The sequence below is a fragment of the Heliangelus exortis genome, chromosome 15, assembly GCF_036169615.1.
Source record: "Heliangelus exortis chromosome 15, bHelExo1.hap1, whole genome shotgun sequence".
NCBI classification, from domain to species: Eukaryota; Metazoa; Chordata; class Aves; order Apodiformes; family Trochilidae; genus Heliangelus; species Heliangelus exortis.
This window is the reverse complement of record NC_092436.1, coordinates 3,419,954-3,434,382: the sequence shown is the minus strand read 5'-3', so window position 1 is coordinate 3,434,382 and position 14,429 is coordinate 3,419,954. Positions and strand designations below refer to the sequence as shown.

General features: G+C 38.4%; 1 long non-coding RNA gene across 2 annotated transcripts in view; it reads right to left on the bottom strand.

Annotated features, from left to right (window-relative positions):
- Window positions 1-14,429, bottom strand: part of LOC139803113 (uncharacterized) — a 73,017-nt gene that overhangs the window by 1,833 nt on the left and 56,755 nt on the right. For both annotated transcript variants that reach the window (XR_011728886.1, XR_011728885.1), the window contains one exon: window positions 321-394. This is a non-coding gene — a long non-coding RNA (uncharacterized lncRNA). The remainder of the gene's footprint in view (window positions 1-320; window positions 395-14,429) is intronic.

Genomic DNA, 14,429 nt, shown 5'->3' with positions numbered 1-14,429 from the left:
TAGCAGACAAAGCAGCAGCTACTTTAGAGATATTGCATTTGGTGCAGTCACCTGTGTTCTTGTCCTGAAGCACTTAACCCCAGTGTCAGTGATTTCAGTGTAAGAGAAAACATCCGTTGACCTGGAAAGATCCTATAACAGGTTCTGCAATCTATTTGCTAGTGTGTATTAGTTGTAATAACCCAGATTAAAGTGAATTGAAATACTGGCAAGTCCTGGGCAGGATAGAAGATGAATGCAGTTTATGGTAGAGATGTTTATGAAACAAAACAACTCAAAGAAAAAAACTGTAAAAACAACAAAGAAATGAAGTAACTTACCACCTACAGAAGTTGGAGGTGGATTTCGGGACTGAGTTTTTCCCACCTGACAAAGCTGTCTTGCTCCCAGGTGTCTAGAAGAGAAAAGAGAAAAATACATTTAAAGTTGAAAAGACTTGTGTTCACATTACAGCATCATCAAATACAAAGCTACATTTAAACTGAAAGATGAGATTGAGGCAGGTATTCACAATGTTTAACTTTTGCCTTCTCAGGCTAATCCTCAATTTCCTCTGTCACACAGAATAAGAAACAAGTTCTTCAGAATGATGTCTCATGGCAGAACTCTGTCCTAGCCACTGTGGATTGTTTTCTGAAGGATGTTATTGATGCTGGAAAGCTCCTGCAAAATCAGAGGCACATCAGGTAAAACTTAGGCCTTGTGATTACTGTTCAAAAGGCCTGCAGCCAAGCATTAAAAAAAATAACTTTACCAGCATGAATCAGTCTATTTGGATCATATCAGAACATTAATCAATCTAAAGACTAAGTGTTCAGTGGGAGGATAATCCCTGCATATCTGACAAAGGGTTGTGCATTCTTATCTTCCTAGTGGGTATGGTGATAATGACAAAAGTAATTTTATGGTATTCCACAAAGTATCTTGTAAAATGGCAACCTTATTTTATAGTGGCTTTTATTACTACTGGAACTTTTACTGGGAATTGCATCACAAAAATCAGTTAACATAAATATTGCAGTGAAAAGCTTTATTGCCAGAGTTAACTCTTCCAATGCAGCCTTCATTTTCAGATGGAAAAGGTCATTAGAATTAATTTCTTCCTCAGTCTTCCTACTTAGAGAGGATGAAACACTGGTATGAAGTTTTGTAGCTGTGTTCATCCTGAAAAACATGATCCCAAGATTTGCCACTGTCAGGCAGTCTTAGAGACCTGCTTTAAGCCCTCTCTATGATATATATATGAACAGAAACAGAAATTTGGAGATTGACATGTGGAAAAAAGGGTTTGCTTGATATTTACTCTGGTAAGATCCCTGAGACACCACAACACCAAGCAATGATAAATAACACCATTTACATTAATAGTCAGATTCCAGAAATTACATTTGCATGGAAGATGGAGCATTATTAATGACTGAACTACAAAAATTGAATTTGCATTCATATAAATGTTAAAGAAATCTGTAGTGGGCTTGTTCTTTCCCCATGTTATCGTTTCCTTCTTTTTAAACATTCTCAGTTTTACCCATTTTTGCTATGTTATTTTCTCTAACATGATCTTATGCAGTCTTTCATTTTGAGCTCTTTATGGTTCTTTATGATAATTTCTTTTATTCTTTTTTTATTCTTTCATCTACTTCACTCTTGCCATCATCCCCCTTTACTCTTGCTCATATAAACACCCAAAATCCTTACAAAAGCAGCAGCTTTCCTGATTACATCCCCAGTCTGGAAGCATTGCTGCTTGATGGACCAAGAGTTCTACAACATCTTGCAGCTTCAGAGGCCAGGCTTGGCATCAGCCCAGTTACATATGGTTAACATCAGATTTGAATTTGCTGAGTAGCATAAAATCAACAAGAACCGGGGATTTATTGTACCAAACAATCTTCTGGTTCTTAGTAAACCTTTTTTCCATTAAAGAAAATAAAACAAAAGTATTGATGCCCACAGATGAGGCCAATAAAGATGAGCCACAGAAGAGTTGTAATGGTTTGCATACTCCTAAACACTTCTCAGTCTTTGTGGCTGCAATGTTTTCCTGTGGGGGATGGTGTTAAGAATGTACTAGAATGAAATACTCTCAGATAACGTAGAGAAACAATTTTCTTTCCCCCTGCTGCCACATTTTAGGCATGAAGCTAAAGATCTCTAAGGAAGCTGATGATTCTCTTTGCCAATAACTTGAACCCTTACAGAAAAAACAAATGCTGCTCTATGCAGTCACCAAGTCCCATGAAGTTAGTGTTCTCTAAATGAAGAGTCTGGGGAAGGAGAGAAGAGAAACAATAGGTGTGGCAATAACTGAGAGAGATAAAAGGTGCAAGCCAGGCTCAGAGTCAGTGGCTGCTTGCACCCTGGGTAGCTGTGAGAAACTTGAGGACTGTGGACCAGGGGTGGCAGGAGGATTCTGAACACTGGATTCTCAGAGTCAGCTTCAGGCCTCGGGATGCTGAAGGTGACAACAATTTGGCCATTGGGTCAGATCTGCTACAAACTTACACTTCAGTATTTACCCCAGGAGTATTTACTCCCTAGGCTTGGCCCGGACAGAGCCTGATGCAGCAAGCAGTCCTGCTGCTGGAAACAGCCCATTCAGTCATGTGTAGTTTAAGCAAATCATTGCACGAGGGACAGTATTCTGCAAAAATGTGTTTGTCACAAAACAGACAAAATTTTTTAAAGAATTCCAAACATCTTCCTCTGCCTTAAGAAATTACTGAATTGTCTATGATAACAGGATTATAAAAACAAAGGACAATAACCCCCAAACCCTGATAATATTCTTAGAGGCAGGAATTATAAGGAGGAAAAAGCCATATGCTTGGTGACACTCTAGAAACGTGGAGGATGCAAAAACTTCACCTTGTGTCAGCAAGCATGGAAACTGCCAGAAGGGAAGGCAGACAGACAGTGGCCTTATTTCTCACAGTAAGTGATTCTGAAGTGATTCTGAAGTGCTTGATGTGTTTCCAGTTACCTCTGGCCAAATTTGAATCTGTATTAAAGGAATCTAAGTAGTACTTTGCTCTGCATAGAAATGAAAGGTGAGTATCAAGTATTAAAATGCAGAGTACAAAAAGAATAGAATTTGCCACCTTCTAATGGAGCTCAAGGTCTTGCAGTTCCAAGGTGTGTGGGAGAGACTGAAGAGACCAGCTCACCAGTGGGAACAAAACTCTGGCAGAGAAACTGCAGAAGACCCAAAATTAACCTCAGACAAAACAATCAGAATCTGCCAAGAAAAGTTCAGCTACAGTGAGATTTATGGAGGGTGGGCAGTGCTTTGATTCCATAGGAAGCAGAAATATGCTGATATTTTAAGGAAGTATGGCTGGGGCCAGGAATATATACAGAAATAAATGCATGGAATGGCACAGAGTGCCATATATTTAAGCCAAATGCCTGAAAAGAAATGCCATAATGGAAAAGGCTTACATAATTTCACATGCCCTGGGAGAGCATGTGCTGCATCAAAAACCATGAGTGTCATTAACTGCTCAGAAAAAAATTCATTGGAGCAATGCTTAACACTGCAGCAGAAGATGAATGGTCTGTCTGCCTGAGAGGAACCAAGATGTACCAATTTTAGGTTGGATTTTGGTGCACGAGCCAATACAATGCCAAATATGGTATTCTTAGAAAAAGAAAAAAACCACAAAAAAACAAATAAAAACAAATATAAAAAGCTAAGTGACTGTGGCTCAGGGCATTTTAGGGAGGATCTAATTCATTCTTTTAAGAGTGTGAATCAAATCTACAGAGACATGATCCTGAGAAAAGCTACTGATTACATTTACTTCAAGGAAAGCAGCTTATAGTTTGATTCCCACTCTCAGTGATACCAAGTCACTAGAAAAACAAGGAATCCAAAATAATATCCATTGCAGAGGATGTGAAAAATAACCTGTTGAGAAGATTCTTTTTGCTCATCTACAAGTCCAGGATTCTTGGTTGCATGTACACACTGTGGAGTGTTTGACAGATGTGCAACCAAGCAAAGTGCAGAGCTTAGTTTTACAAATCCAGTTCACAAACCCAGCCTGTCTGATCTCAGGTGAAGTGTAAGGCACAAGTTTCAAAGCTACAGCTGAGATCCCTCTGAAGAAAGAACTTAATACATTTTATAACAAGTCAGGTCTCATCTTTAAATGAGATTATTAAATTGTTAAAGGTGCAAAGATAGTGATCCCCCAAGGCTTCAGAGAAAAATGTGTGAAGATATGTGCAAAGGTGACTTTAGACATTGAAAAGTCTAAGCAAAGGTCTGAAGTTTGGCCTCAAATGAAGATTGAGCTATGAAGTATTGTCACCTAGGCTAGCAGCAGTGACCACACTGAGTGAAAGAGCACATTATGGGACAATCACCATCACACTGATGACACATAAAAAGAATTGCCTGTCCTCTGCTTCCTCTCCAATAGAAGGATTTAAAATGGGTAGAAACAACTATATAATAGTTACATTATTCTCTGTCCCTCTCAGCAGTTTTCTTCCAAGTGTTACAATTAAAGAGAAAATCAATCCTATGTCTCAATTTATTTTTATAGATATGTAAATACTTACAGGCTCAATAGGCTGCTTAACATGTCTGATGTCAAGCCATTAATTTGAAAAGTTGTGTCAGACTCCTGACCAATATTTCATATCATTCATAGTCCAAAGGATTACTGGGAAACAGTGTTAAAAGAATCTGCTCAGGCAGACTGGATTTGATTCCAGACTTCCCACTGAAATTAAAAAATAGTTTTAGGAAAACTAGAGCAGACTGTAGGAGACGAGGAAAACAGAGGTCATTGCTTGTTGGTATTTTGTTCAGCAGAAAACTGAAAACCTTTTGCCTGGAATTCAAAAACTAAAGCTGTGCTCATCACTGGCATATAAATACAATTCAGCAAGAGCAGGTTGTTATTTAAGGTCAGAGACAAACAGAGTGTAAGAAAAATAGCTAAAAGATGTCAACAAACAAACATCGTGATTGGATACTGTCAGGAATTTTGAGTTAAACTTATATTTCAGATTTAGTTTAGAAAACTGTCTTAAAGAATGAGGCATGAGATGATTAGAATATAGAATTAATCGATTATAGAAATAGAATTAATCGATTTGTATTCTCTAGGCCTCAGTTTTTAGAGTTTTAAAGCCTCTAATAATTCCACAGAAGTGAAAAAGTCTTGACAGTGGCAACATCCTTAATTATCCCTACTCAGAACTCACACTCAGAACTTACAACTGAATCATATCCTGCATTCTCACTTCCACTGGTGTAGCAGGGGCTGAGGAAGAAAAGAGTCAGGAAGGACTCTGGCTTAATAAATATAGCATGAATATAAGTAAGTACTGTCTGGCACTAAGATCTAATAGACTATATAGTGAAATCCCAAAGGACATATTGCTTGAGACTCTTAAGAATGGGATGATTAAGGCATTGGTGAATATACTCAGGGGAGCTATCCTGCAGTGGCAGAGAAATGGGCTAGAAGACAAAACAGGTAATTTCTAGCAAGTTCAAGGCATGGAATTCCATCGCTAGCAGCCATTCAGAAAACTCCAGAGAGCTGAGGTTATTTCCTATGTACATAAAATTCGTGTATGGGAATCAGAAGCTCCCATATTCAGCATATAAATGCACACAGTTGTCTGATCTTAATACAGAATATAAATAAACAGTGACAGAGATGCTTAAGATATACACACTGTAGCTGACAAGGTATTGCCCTCAATATCTGAAGGCAATGGCACATGGCTACTCTACATTATATTCTCTTCACTTTTTAAGGTTTTCCTCATTATTCAAGGGTTTAAAAGTTTTTGTAATTCATTTAATATTGGTATTAGAAAGTACCAAGGGTGAATTTACATCTGATCCTTAATCCACATAGACTTTCTTAGCAATTAAAATCGGTGTTTAAAATAAAAGTTTTAATATTGTGACATGCAAAATGCAACCAAAGGTTTCCACTGAATAGAAAAGTAAAGAGGAAATATGTATTATTCAGGCTCCAGAGCTTGCTTAATGCAAGATCAATTTTGTTAAGTGTTGCTTAGCAATGGATTATGAGTTCAGGTCCTGAATATTAATACAGGATGAGCATGGCAGCAATTCCTGTGGAAGCACACTTTGAAAAGGAAAGGATTTTCCTAGCAAATCACAGACAAAATACTTGTGGAGTTCCATAAATTAAGAGACTTCACATCTTCTCCACCTCTTGTAGCATTTCTCGGTTACCAAGGCACAGAGCAGGAACATTTGGATCATCTTTGTTGTTTTCTGGATATGCACCCAAAATGCTGACAGTCAAACTCCCTTCTTCAAACAAAACAATGGTACTGTATTAAGTCAAAACACCAGGATCAAGCCTTAGTAATAGTTTTCTGGAGGGTATGAAGATTTTTGATGATGTTTTCTATCTGCAATCCAATATATTGACTTGTTGATACTCATTATATGCCTAAGACTTTTATCTTCTCATAGATAGTGGTGGTGTAGTTCTCACTTACAATCAGAGCAAAGACTTTACTGCTAGACATTTACCTGGTTTTGTTCTTGCTATAAAAGAAAGTATCCCTCACCTTATGTCCAAAAATCCTTTCTCTCACTTTAACCTTTATTTTCTTTTTTTATTGTTGGTAGAAGAGATTACAAGTGGGACAAGCTATGCTCTGAGGATGATGGGCTACAGGAGAGAAAGAGATACAGGAGCCACGGAGACATGGAAGATTTGCACCTGAAATGGTGGTTCCTATGTGGGTTTTCCTTCCCTCAGACTCAGCTTTATTTACGACATCTTATTTTCTTTCAATGTGGCTTTAAATGAAACACAAATTTGGTTCTGGGTGTCTCTTTGGGGAATCACAGAGAAAAATGTGTGTGTGTGTAGATGTGTGATGATCCTCAGACCACTTTCAACTCTCAGTAATTAGACTGTAAACTTTTCAGGACAAGGACAGCCTAATATTCTACATTTTTTAGGCCAACGGGAGTAGCTGACTGCTATCTTCAGCCATAAGATTAAAAATAGTTGCTAGTGTTTATGTTATAACATCAACGAGGGATTTCAGAATTCATACATAAAATATGAGACAGTCCTTGCCAGAGCCCTAATAGCAGAAGATAGTTCAGCAAAGTACTTAAAGACAGATACGTCCTTGTAAGTAAACTTAGAGACAACTTCTGGTTTCTTCCCCTGTGTTTTTTTTTTTCTTTAAAGCTCTTGCTCTCCAACTTGTCAGGGAACCCAAAAGAGAAGCACAGCAGTAAAAGAAACTCAAGAGACACAACCATCTTTGTCAGGCAGGACTGCATTTATAAAAAAGCTGGTCAAACCTAATTCTAGAATTCATATTTACAGTGTACAACCTTCTTCATGAAAACAGCCTCCCAGCAGCCACTGTCTGTGCTTTTTTTAGTGAGTATAAAAAGCAGCTTTTGCAATGATACAATTATTCTACTAGATAACGTTTTCCCTTAAATGAATCTAAGCAGCTGAGATAGGGTGAAAAAAAAAATCAATCTGAAGCTAGGAAAGGCTGCTATGACCTTTAATTAAATGTGTCAAATTAAGACTGTGTCACATTGAATTTGCACATAATCAGATTAGATTGCAGAATCTAGCCCATTATTCACTCTATGGTCTATAACAATTATGTTTAGAATTTGATCCCAGCTAGATCCCCGTGATGCTGGTTAGTGGAAAGGTTTTTACTAAAACAGATGCACTGCTATGTGAATGTGGGTTTTGAAGCTTACAGCTGTATCTTGAACTAGTGAGGGCTAATTTAGGAAGAAACTCCTATGCCACAAGATTTCTTCTGTTAAAGGATAAGATTTAGGAGAGTCTCATTACCTCTGTGCAATGTTGCTGCGGAAGGAAAAGGTGCAAGCAACAAGGCCCAATGCTTCCAGTGGAGAAAAAAATGTACCTCCTATCTTGAAACCCACAAGCCATCTACTAGACTATTATTCCAGGCTGTATTTTCAGCTAGTATAAGATACCATATATAAATGAAATCAATAGTGGTATGTTGATTTACATCTGCTAAGGGTCTAGCTCTCTACTTCAAGCATCCAGCCCTAGGTAGGAGTAGAAGGTAATTTAGATAAGAAACACCAACTTCAGTAAGAGCTGACATTACTGATCTCTGAGGAAAGATATGCAGAGCTTCCCTAAAAGATGGCTCACAGCATATCAAGGGATGGGATGATAGGAAGGCTCTGTTGCTTATGAGAATTCATTCCCCTAGAAAGGAAATTAATCAAGAGGGAAGAAGGGATGAAACTTAGCAACAGGCAAAATTCAGAAAGGTAAAATTAAAAGGAATAAGAGTAAATGTTCTCAGAAGCTAAAGTAATTGAACATGGAACAATTTTGTTAATGATAAAGATATATAGCTATGATACAGATGAGTCTCTGACAATATTCAATGTGTGCTCAGCTTTAAAGGGATTTTTCTACCTTTACCATATGGGAGTTTTATGTTATAGAGTATTTTGCTTATATTGTATTATCCTGAGCAGTAAGAGTAGAACTAAACTGTTCAAAGGACATTTATCTGTTGGGTTTTTTATTCTTTTGCAGGCTAACCCTGAGGATAAGCTATGTGGCTCCAGGGAGGACACAGAGACAAATATGCCCAATGTTCCTCAATCTCTCTTTGTATAGCTGCTTCATCACCATTGTTAAACAAAGAAGAATCCTTAGAAGGTGGGCAGGGCACATTGTATAGCACAGAATGAAAGAATGTAAGTCCACTAACAGGATTCTTTCAGCAGACATCCAAAATGCTGAATTATAGTTTTTAGAAAGCTTGAGTAAAAAACCAATAATCTGATTTTTGCTGGCTGGTGCAGGTGCTAAGGAAAGACCAAACATTTGTTTGTGTGCCTCCAACTGTGTCTTACTTCTCTGAGGCAGAGAAGAGAGAGAAGTGTGAAATCTCACCTCAAGTCTCTGGCTCCCTACTGCTACTTCTACTCAGAATGAAATCTGGATGAAAGTGATAAAGAAAAGAATATAAAGTCCCACAAGCTCTGTAATTAAACAATTGAAATGGCAAATTCTAAACAGCTGTGGCAACTGCATGATGGCAAGGATGGAGTTAAATAGAAAATACCACTTGCAAGGAGAGATGAGCAAAAGATAGAAGGAAAAAGATTTAAAACCAAAATATGAGATTGTGGTAGAAGTGGTGAGATAAAAGTAGGGTGAGAACCTGGCTGTATAAATACAGTAGTTACTTGAAACAGAATGCCTGAAACAGAATGTCTTATTAAATTTGTGGTTTTATTATAAAAACAGGGGTTTATTTAATAAGTATTCTTCCTAAAAACAGTGTCCTCTGCCTGTGCAGCCTGAATTCCAAGGTTATCAGAAAAACTGTTGCTATGGGCTGAACTCAATTTAGCACATGCTTTTTGTGTGGTGAGTGGATGTGAAAACGATTCAGCAACACAAATCTGTGTTCTGAATGTGAAATGAACTTTTGTTAAAGATCTTGCAAACCTCAACTACAGCTGCACAATACTGATACAGCCAGGCAAGAGAAGTTGACCTATTTGTGTCTAGCTGAACCTTGTATTCATCTTTTGATCACAAGCAATGAAATCTGCAGCAATACACCAAGCAGGAAGATGTAAGAAAGTGAGACTCTATTTTTAATTATCTTCATGTGGTTTTAATCTTAGATTTTAACTATAAGATTTTTCTTCTATGAAACCTTTTAACATCAGAAAATACAGTATGCTCGTGAGATTTTTAATCATTGTCATGATCAGGGAAAGTTTGAACACTGCAGGCAGAAGGTTAGAAAGGCCATGCATTATAATGCAAATGTCTCTGTTAGGATATACAGAAAAAATATCATTTCTCTAAAGATAAAAAAAGAAAGCAGATCCCATCATTATCTGGATACGTGGCACAACACAGGATCATGAATAAGACAGTTTGCAAAAAGGCCTGTCATCTGCCTACCCCCTGTATTTCTGCTCTACAGTATTTTTCTGTGTTTCTTTGACAGGCGATAAAGCTGTGCAGATTGTTCAAGAAGCAGAGGTCTTAAGAGGGTGTGTACTGAAAAGCTACAACATGGGCTCCATAATCTAACAGCATCTAATGATATCTTGCTCCAGTTCAAATCTCTCCCCCACATGGAAGCTCAACCTTCACCTTTTCAACCGACTAAGACATCACTACAGGGGAGTAAGACCTTTTATATGGGCCCAGTGCTCAAGATGGACCTCAACAAACACTCTGCAGTTTAAAAGATGCTTGTGTCTTCATGCAGTCTGTCACTAGCAAAGACCAGCTTTTATGCTGGCTAGAAACCTCTGATAAAAAAATGCAAGTAAAATTGAAATGTTCAAATATTTTTTTCCAATCACTCAGGTTTAATATTTTTACTTCATCCCTGTTTGCCCCTCCCTCTGCACAGGTACTCTCAGAACATATATGTGTCCTTCTCTTTCCCCCATCCCAGAAAGTGGAAGGGGAAAGATGGGCTTAGTTCACCTAATAAGGCAACAAAAGACTGAAACTTTTAGCTAATCTCACAGTTCTGGTTATTATTTTTTTTAGTTCAGTAGAGTCAGGAGCTTATTGACATTGCAATCTCCTGTTCACCTCAGGCACACATTGTAATCAACTCGTTATGGTCAAGTAAGTTGCTGGAGGCATTTTCCCACGAAATTCATTTGGTTTAGATCAGTTTCTATATCATCAGAGCTCCTGAATCAGCACTCACAGGTAGATTGTTTCAGCAGCTAAGGTATTATGGAGCTGGTAGATTGCTTCCTGATCAAGTGTCACAAATTCAGAATTACCCCAGTGGGTAAGAGTGTCCGGGTAGGAGAGCAACATTACAGCAGAGCTTGCTTAGCTTGCTGCTTCAACCCCAGTGCTGCTCTCAAGCCTGATTCTTGCACTGGGGCTATCAGGTAATTTTCTCCAGACTTTACCCTGAACAAATGCTCCTGTCCAATTACACACAACATTTATAAGATGTCCCATATGGGACAAGCCCTGAAGAGAACAAGGTAATACACTATCTAGAGTCATCAAGGATCAACTGTCAGCTGTAAAGACAAGCTAAAACCTGTGTATGCTGAATATACAGCAGGAGCTAATCCTTTTTCTTTCTCCCCAGAGCAGGGGAGAAATTCTTTCCCCTGTGGCCTTTCTAGCTTGATCTTTTAATAGCTTTCCTGTGCCAGGTTCTACAAAACACAGTCCAGATTCACTGCAGAGTGTGAGGCACCCTGTGTGCATATGTCAAACAAGTATTTTTGTTAACTATGTAGAGAACACCATCATGTAATTATAAGGTTGTCATAATCATGATGGTTAAAACACAGGTTCTTTACAGTAGCCATATTATGGTGACCTGCTACACTTTTGAGCATGTACCCATCTCAGAGGTAACATGCCTGAAGATATTTTCTGTAAGGCAGGTACATCTCAATGTTTAAATCAATAAAAAGACTCTTAAATTTTGTACTTGTGCCTTTTTATGCATGCAATTGTACTGAGTTTCTCTCTCACATACTTATAACAAAGAGACTGAACACATTCAGTAGAATTTTAAGTACTGCATTCACTAAAGCTAACTTATGGAAATCAAAACTATGCAGCACTGGGGAAAAAAATTCAAATTCTGAGAACTTGAAATTGAAAGAAGATCCCTGTATTAGGATTCTGCTGAAAGAATTCAGTTGTGAGAAGAAAGAAGCTCCTGCCTGAGAAAGCAATTGGCACAAAAGAAGAGGAGTATTTCATAAGATAATTCTGCCACCCAGGAGCAGACTGTTACTGGAATCAGAAGGGTTCATGGCATACATTAAGGCACAGCCTGGATGTCAACACACAAATATTCACATTAGGTATAAAGGGCATGAGATAATGAAGTATAGATGGGCAAGCTGAATCCCTAAGAAGCAGAAAGAAGATAGCAGTCAATAACATGAAAAAAAAAAAGTGCAAGTGCAGAGTGAGAGGAGTGGGAAGACAGGTTTGGGTCCTCCCAGAAAGAGGAAGAACATAAAAGAAAGGAAATAAATCTTCCAAAAGCCATGCAGGGAGGCCACTGATTGAAAGCATCTCTTGCATTTCACATGACTCAGTGCACAAGTGAGCAAGATGGTTGAAATGAAAATCCATTGCAGGTAGGAGGAATTAGCATCAGGGAAGGAGATGAAGGTTTATTTTGGGGGGTATCCATACCTGTGACCTGAACCTCTGATTCAGCTTTCATGGCTCTCCTGACTCACATTTCCTGAGTCCAGCAATTCAGAGACAGCCAGGCATGCCAGAGCCAGGCTGTGGGATTCCTTCCTAACTGAGACGGGTGTCACTCTGTAGAATTGTTTTTCCTCTTTTCTTTGAGCTCAAAATCAACCCAAGAAGCTGAAATCACCCATTATTTAAGCAGCCTATTCCAACCTCAGGTTGTTGGGAGCCATGCATACAGTCTTGAGTGAGAGGCAGTGGAGAGGCAGCTTTTGGGATTCATTCATGGTACACAGACACCCAGCCTACAAATTACACAAAGCCTCTGGCTCAATTCTGACCCCCGAAGCCACAAATTTAAATAATACAATATGACAACCAAAGGGTGGAAGATGAAATGAAAGGTGGAGAATAAATGAGGACACATACCTGAACTAAAATATAGAGGGAAGGTATACCCTTTAATCTCTCATCTTTGTTTTGCCTGTGTCTAGCATGGAAATAGTTGTATCAATGACAAGCAAAGCTACTTGTGAGCATGCACCTTCTATCCATGGCAGCTTTCAAGATTAGACATCTTTATTTTTACAGTAAGCAAAGCCCTATGAAAGCTGTCATAGAAGAGGAAGTGTCAAAGCATTCTGTGACTGATCAGAACCTGAAAATTTAATCTCTGGACATCTATAAATGCAGTCTTCTACAAAGTCTAGGCCTGTCTTTCCTGTAGGAGTCTGAGGCTCTTTGTTCACCTGGCCTCTTTATTCACAGTAAGTTTTTTGTTTTGTTTTGTTTTGTTTAATCCTAGAATACACAATAATCTGAGAGAAGACAAACCCAAATCTTTTTCGTGGCATCCCAAGGTGACCTAACAAGTTCTTAGACCTATTTTCCCTTCCCATAGCAGAGCTCTCCCTCCGTTCTCTACTACTCAGGGTTTCTGTCACATTTAGGTGTTGATGTTTGGACAGCACGTCAGATGAACAAACACAGTTTGCCATGCTGGGACAGGTTGCTCAGCACCCATTTGCACAGCCCAGAGAAGCAGTGAGTATACTTATTTATTCAATCCATGCCTCTGTAGTGTGGCACAGTAGGCAGCTTATTCCTACCCGCAGGGTAGCCAAAGGTGCTTTGAAAAGAGAGCCACACTCACAGGGTCATGGTGTGAATTCAGCTGTTACCCAATGGAAAACTTGAAGGCTTTTTTGTCTCTGCTTTGGTGAAAAGGAATTACAAAGTCTCGGTGATGCCAACAGCCCAGCGGTTTCCTCAGAAATGTGCAAATCTTGATTAGGAAAATAAAATGTTCAAACAATGCACCAGCAGTTAACAGGCTCTGGATATTTGGCAAGTTATAAATATTCTTCGAGTCATCAGCATCTTTCAAAAAGAAGTTTTTCTTTGTGGGGATGGTTGGTGCATAAATATTGCAAGGCATCAAAAAGAAAGTGGCCTGGCATGGTTTCTCAGAGATTTTTTTTTACATGGAAGGCTTGTGAAATTAGATCCTTAATCCGTAATCAAAAGACTCTTTACAATGGTATGAAACAAAGTACTTTCACAGAGTGTATAAGTCATTCCTGTATTTTATCTTTATACCCCATCTGTTTTAATCTCACAGCATGATGAGGACATCAGTTGAATCTACAAGACTTTTAGTTCTGCAGAGACACTGATTGGAAAAAAACTATGGATCTGGGATGACCTGCATATTAGAAGAAAGAGAGATACTGATATGCAACTCTTCACTTCCTTCATGTATTTTCTTTTTTTCACAACTATTTTGGCTCCATTTCTAAACAGTGGTGCAAGATGATACAGAATATAACCTTAACCTTTGTTAGTTGAACCAATTAGGTTAGTTCATGATCTAGTGCTCCTTGACATACTTCTGAAGTGTATATCACAGCCTGTATTTACAGCTCAGCATTAGAGAAGGACTGTTTTGATCTTCATTTACCATTAGTCCAAATCTCTTACAGAAATGTGGCAAATGGTAAAAAAAATCAACCCAGAGTGTTTGGTTTTCAAGTACCTAACATGAGCAGGAATCAGAGAAGCAAACTTGCAGTCCTTAATTTTTTCCTAAGATGAGACTCAGATTTGTAGGACTATGGATCATTCTGGTTTGTATTTTATATTTTCCTCCTCACATACCTTGTAAGCTTTCCTCTTTGTAAAATTTGCAGTACTGCAGAGCTCTGA